A 7,098-nucleotide genomic window follows, 5' to 3' on the forward strand; every position below is an offset into this window, starting at 1 on the left:
TCCGATTCCTTGTGCATGGTAAAGGAGTAAAAAATACATTTTTTAAGATTGTGAGGGTTGCGGGTAGGTACAAGCAGTGGCTCACCCTGTTGAATGTACAGTTCTTTCTTAAGACCAACTTAAATCAGCTCCTGTCCTTTTTTTATTTTTCTTTATGTAGTTTTTGTCTAAGCTATCACCCAATATTCATAAAACCAAAGACTAACAAACAAGTCACAATTTAAGTAACATATGTGAAAATATGTAACAATGAAAATTCTGTCAGTGCCATGAGCTTATGTATCATACTTTTGAAGACATGGCATTGAATCAACAAGCAGTGAAGTGACACAGATTATTCCCTTAGCACAGGCTAGATAATACTCTTGATGCATTTCATAAAGTCTCTGATAGGGCATACATGAGGTACAAGGAAATGCACTGATATTTTTAGTTAGACAGGACTCACAAAGTAGTCAGTCATCTGTTACCACCCCTCACCTCTGCTACAATGATTCCACTGTACAATTTGTTGCAATAATGGCCTTGCTTCTGTATGTTTCTTCTTTTCCTCTTTCCCCTTCAATTATCCCTTATAAATCCTGGTGGGTTCTTGCTAAAATTATCTGGAGACCAAACTAACATTACACTTTACTACAGTCTCCCTTGCCAAACCCAGATGCAAACCTCACTTGGGTCTCCAGAGTACGCAGGTCCCAGCTATTCACAAAACACTACCTTTCAACTCAACTGCTGCCAGAGTTATAAATAAGACTGCAGTGGGGACCACATGCTGGGGAGCAGGAGCCTGTGCCCCCTCCCCCAAGAAGCAGCTCTGATGTTCTCAGCAGAACCCCTGACCCACACCTAGGGGCCTGATGGCCACACACAGGGTAGGGCAAGCGGAGGTTTGTGCTCAGCTGTTGTCAGATTTTATCACCTTCCTGAGAGAGCCTGCATGCCCTGCTGTGCCAGTGTGCATGTTTTTCTCTTCCCAAAATAGGGAAAGAAAAATCTGGTGTCAGCTTTCTCAACCTCTTCCAGCACAGCTCTCACAACAAGCTTAACTGGAAGGGATCTTCACTGTGTGGGAGGGGGAGGTATCACATCGCTGGTTATTTTTTTCTCACCTAAAAATAAAGTCTCAGAGTCGGGATGTGTGAAAATGAAGCTTCAACAGATCTGCGAAACTGGGAGCATCCCCCATGTTCAAGAACACCACTGTGGGGGTAGATTCAGTGAGTTGGCTTAGGGCTGCTCCCTCCTCATGAGTCTCTCTTCACTCCCATCCTAGAGCTCTCTGTCTGTCTGTTTGTCTGTCCATTATCAAGAACACCACTGTTGGGGTAGGTTCAGTGAGCTAGCTTAGGGCTGCTCCCTCCTCATAAGTGTCCACTTCCATCCTAGAGCTCTCTGTTTATCTGTCTGTCTGTCCATTATCCTGCAATTCAAGTCTCTCTTTGGGCTATAGTGATTTGAGTCTTGACACTACGGGTCCTATGGGACAATATGGGATTCATTTTTCTTTTTTGTCTTTGCTTGGCTTTTATCATTCTGGGATGAGATATATACATATATATAGAGAAGAGGGAGGGAGATCATAGCACTGAAATTTTCCCCAGTGCAGAGGTCAGCCTTGAACTTGGGTTGAGAGCATGGTAAAGCAGCACATTTGTTGGTATTCTTCATGTTGGTTTGGCCCCCTTCCCCCTACCTCTGAGAGAAATAGTTTGGCCCTTGCTAGTTTCGTGCCCCTTTTTCTCCCCACCCCCTATGCTAAGGACATCCAGAGTCCCAGCAGCAGCAGGGGAGAAAGAAGGATAGGGAAGCACATGGTGTGGTGATTTGCCTGTTCGTGAATAAAGAAATACAGCTTCTCGGCCCAGCCGCGTGTCTCTGGTCATCTCTGTTACCCGCCCGTGAAGCCAGCTCGGTTAAAACAACACACATTATCCATGTGAGCTATTTTGATGACCCTCTACTCTTTTTAATAAGTGTGTTGGCCAAAGTCGGGCAGTAGTGCAGCAGGTTAAGTGCATGTGGCACAAAGCACAAGGACCCATGTAAGGATCCTGGTTCGAGCCCCCTGGCTCCCCACCTGCAGCGGATTCGCTTAACGGGTGAAGCAGGTCTGCAGGTGTCTATCTTTCTCTCCCCGTCTCTGTCTTCCCCTCCTCTCTGTCCTATCTAACAATGACAACATCAATAACAACAATAACTATAACAATAATAAAAACAAGAGGAACAAAAGGGAAAATAAATTAAAAAAATTAAGTGTGTTGGCAAGGGTGACAACAATAATAAGCAGTGCTAGGTCTGCCCTTAATTAGGGCCCTTTACATCCATTGCCTTTTGATCATCACCTCAGTCTTATGAGGTCATTACTGTTAATAGACCTGTTTTCCAGTAGAGGAAACTGCGACCAAGGCACATTACTTAAGGTGAGACAACAAACAGTGGGCAGAGCTGAGATCTGAATCCCAGTTTGTATAATTCCAGGATCTGGGTCCTTGTCTATATTCTGCCTCTCCTAAGGAAGACCCTTCCAAAGATGTTCTGAATGTTGGCAATTCTGGCTCTCTTGAAAATATCCCAGAGGGGCCAGGTGGTGGCACACCCAGTTGAGTGCATGTATTATAATGCACCAGGTCCCAGGTTGAAGCCCCTAGAGCTACCTGTAGTAGGGGAGCTTTGCAAGCAGCAAAGTAATACTACTGGTATCTCTCTTTCTCTCCCCCTCTTTATCTTCCATTTACCTCTCAATTTTTGTCTCTATTAAATAAAAATAAAGAAAAATATTAAACAAACCCACCCCTTGGCTAGTCCACTTCTCTGCTTTGGGCTTCTTAATTTCTTAATTTGCCTGTCAAAGTGAGAAGCCAAAAAGCTTTTTTTTTTTTTTCTCAGAACCTGAATTTTCACAGTATCTAGAATGCTTGTGTCCTCTGATCTGATAAAGAAAAGTTTTTGAGTCAAGAGTTGGGACGGAAACAGGAGAAGCAGGAGTCAGGTGGTAGCACAGCAGGATAAGCACATGTGGTGCAAAGCACAAGGATTGGCTAAGGATCCCAGTTCAAGACCCCAGCTCCCCACCTGCAGGGAAGTCACTTCACAAGCGGTGAAGCAGGTCTGTAAGTGTCTATCTTTCTCTCCCCCTCTCTGTCTTCCCCTCTTCTCTCTTTCTCTCTGTCCTAACAACAATGACATCAATAACAGCAATATAATAAAAGACAACAAGAGCAACAAAAGGGAAAATAAATAAATAAAATATAAAAATTAAAAAAAAAAAGAAACAGGAGAAGGGATGCCTTGATGAACCATTAATGGACAGAGGATTTGCTGAATTCTAGAAACATTTTGCTGCCAAAGAATGCAATGGCTTGTAGGGATGTTGAGAAGGAACATTTTACAGCTACATCATACAGAAAACCAGGCCTTTTCTCACTTTTCCAAGAGAGATACACATACCTTGAGCACATGTGGTGTTGCTTTTCTGGTTGGGAGGCAAGTGGAAAGGAGATGAGCAAAGTCTGGCTTTTGTTATTGTCTTGGAAATGGAATGATACATTTTGACAGTCAATCTTCTTTTGCCTACCCTTTAAAGCTCTCCATTCCAATTATTCCCCTGTTGTCCCAAAGAACTTAATGGCAAAAGAAAAATATAACATTGGATTTTACAGCTAATATGCAAGGCAGACAGCCAACAGATTGCTATTAAATTAACCCTGGGGCCTGATGGATCTGTTCTTCCTGACCCCAACTGCTTAGGGCTTTCCTTATTAATGTGGAGCCCAGGCAAATTACCTCTGCTAACAAAAGGGGTTAATCTGCCTCTCTGCTGGGACTCTGGAGGCAGCTCTGGGGATAAGAAGGGGGCATAGCCAGTTTGGCAGCTGAGCACCATTCTTGGGAGGCAGAGGCAGGAAGGTGAGGGCACTGCTGTGGCAGGCAGTGGCCTAAGGCATCATTTAAAATAATAATTGAAGACACTGGGAGGTCACCCCTTAAGGGATCAGCTTCAAACAGATATGAAGCCAGAGTCATAAATTATATCAGCAGTGAGGTGAGGGGGTGGGGAGGGTTATGGCAGGCTGCTTAGGGGGGTTGGGGGGCCATTCCAGAGTCATATCCTTAATCCCAAATTTGGAACTAGCTTTCTACAAAAAAAAAAATGTTTTAATGGTGCAAAAGGAAACAAGACAACTCCCCTACTCCAACACTGACAACATGTAGTTATAGAAATACAAAGAGGTTAAGTAGAAAGAAAATTTTAAAGATAGAGAAAGAAAGAGTGAAGAAGTTGAGGGACAGGCAGTACCTGGGGGAAGTAAACTGTCACCCAGGAAATGGGAGTGGTGACAGGTGTGGCTTGGAAAGGTGAAGGCCTGGCTTGGGTGTTACAAGCTAGACCTGTGGGCAGGCTTGTGCTCTCTGCTAGTTCAACATGTGAGTAGGAGCTCTGAGGGGTCTCTCTCTCACTCATTCTTTGCACTCTCTGTTAGGTGAGCGCCCTGTCAACATGGGCTTCTCTTGCTCTCTTTCGCTCTGCTCTTGTTCTCTCTGCTTAGGTGAGTGCACTGTCAGTCAAGGGACTCCTCTCTCTCTCTCTCTCTCTTGGCCTAATATGTAATATCCTCAGTTTTCCTGAATAAAGTGTAAAATTCCTGAATATCATGCCCTCTCCTCAATTCTTTGTTGAAATTATGCATTAGGAACTTTTAAATTTTGGGAAAACAGATAGTCCCCCAATACAAAGAGACCACAGCACTGAAGCTTCTTTCAGTGCACTGGGGGCTAGGTTCAAACCTGGGTTGTGCACATGGCAAAGCAACCTACTATCCAAGTGAGCTATTTCACCGATGCAATTAAGTAAACTTTGATCTCCTTAAATTGTTTCATGTAATGAGGTTCCAAGCCTGTTAAAACTATAGTATGAAAAGTTCTATCTACTGAGTATGAGAATAGTGTCACTGAAAACCTATACTCTATAGATAATGAACTAAAAAGTAAGATATGAAATGTTACTGATAACTCCATTTTGGTGGGTATACAGAGTTTTTTTTTTCTTTTCATTTATTCCCATATTTACTTTTAATGAGATTGCAATGTTTTAGGATGACAAAAGGCATGCTTTATTTTTATTTATTATATATAAGGGTTTGGGTGAGGGAAATTAGATGAATATACACAAAACCATGAGTTATGCAAAAACGAGAGAGAGAGAGATGGAGAGGGAGAGAGGGAGAGAGGGAGAAAGAGAAAGATGGGAGGTGGGAGGAAAGTAGAATGGATAGAAATGTAGTTCCATCTTACCAGGGAATAGATTCTAAGGGCAGCATGTTACAATATGGTAACTCAGGCTTAGTCTCATTCATTCATTTGCTCCTTCATGTATTCCACAAACATTTACAAAGAATTTGCCAGTACTCTTGGGTGTAGGGGTACAACTGTGACCAAAGCACCCCCCACTAAATCCTCTGACCCATACAGCTCATTATTCAATAGGGGACATTTTTCACTACACAAGATAAATAAAGTCTAAGGTAGTAATAATTGCTAGGCAGAAACATAAAGCAGGAAAGGGAGAGAGAGTGTTTGTGTGGGCAGGCAGGGTGTGGCTATGTTCTACATAGAATAGCAGACTTCCTGAATAATTCAAGAGTTTTTTTTTTTTTTTTGCTTTGCATTTATTTCCTATTTGTTTTTCTGAGTCCTTATGATAGAGTGATCTAGCACTAAGTTTAAAGTGCAATTTAAATCTATTGTATATGTACCAAAAGTAGGTGGTGAAAATATAGGTTATTTTAGAACTTAATTAATGCATGTATTTAAACAAAGAAGGTAACAAAGACCAAAAGAAAACCTCTTATTCCTTTGTGCAAGAATCATTTATGAGTAAGTTGAGTGATCATGTCTGTGACTGTTAACAGAAAGGGGTCTAGCAGGGAATTTGGGAATGCCATTTTTTGTTGTTGGGTCTTCACTACAATGGCTGATGGTCTTCCTTCCTTCCTTCCTTCCTTCCTTCCTTCCTTCCTTCCTTCCTTCCTTCCTTCCTTCCTTTTCTTCCTTCCTTCCTTCCTCCCCTCCTTCCTTCCTTCCTTCCTTCCTTCCTTCCTTCCTTCCTTCCTTCCTTCCTTCCTTCTCTCTCTCTTTCTTTTTCTTTCTTTTTAAGATAGAAAGAGAGGAAGAGGGAGAGAGAGAGAGAAACCACAGCACCAAAGCTTCCTCCAATGCCACAGGGGTTAGATTTGAACCTGGGTTATATACTTTGCAAAGCAGGTACACTAAGTGAGCTCTTTTGCCTTCCAGGGAATGTTGTTATCTGAGTTTCAATTTTGTTGCTTTTAAATGGATATAATGTTACTTACTCTGTTGATTGAAGAAAACTGATTCTAGTAAGATGATGGAGAAGTAAGTTATTTATTAAGTGCTTTTAAAGTGAACTGAAGAGTCCCCATTTCTATTTTTTTTTTTTTGGTTTCTTTTTTTAAATTTATTTTTAATTTAAGAAAGGATAAATTAACAAAACCATAGGATAGGAGGGGTACAACTCCACACAATTCCCACCACCCAATCTCCATATCCCATCCCCTCCCATTCTCTATCCCTATGGGAGCATGGACCCCAGGTTGTTGTGGGTTGCCGAAGGTGGAAGGTCTGGCTTCTATAATTGCTTCCCTGCTGAACATGGACGTTGACTGGTCGGTCCATACTCTCAGTATGCCTTTAAGAGTCCCCATTTCTAAAGAAAGCACCTGATTATTTTGGATAGCGACAGAAATAAATTGAGAGGGAAAGGGGAAATAGAGGGAGAAACACATCTGCAGCACTGCTTCGCCATTTATGAAGCTTCCACCATGCAGGCGAACCACAGTCTTTGTACATTGTAATATGTGTGCTACAAGATGTGATGAGTGTTCCTAGTTTCCTGTGTCTGTCTCTGCTGACTTTGCTTACATTGACATTCCCTTTGTTTTCAACCTAAGTCCAATCAAGGGTAGAAGAGATAAGCAAGATGTTTTTCTGAAGACCAATCAGAAGAATGACATCTATCTACCCAGGTAAAATAACCTGCTCAGAAAGCATCCAAGACTTTTTCATCTCATGCTTCAGATC

The sequence above is a fragment of the Erinaceus europaeus genome, chromosome 2, assembly GCF_950295315.1.
Source record: "Erinaceus europaeus chromosome 2, mEriEur2.1, whole genome shotgun sequence".
Taxonomy (NCBI): Eukaryota; Metazoa; Chordata; class Mammalia; order Eulipotyphla; family Erinaceidae; genus Erinaceus; species Erinaceus europaeus.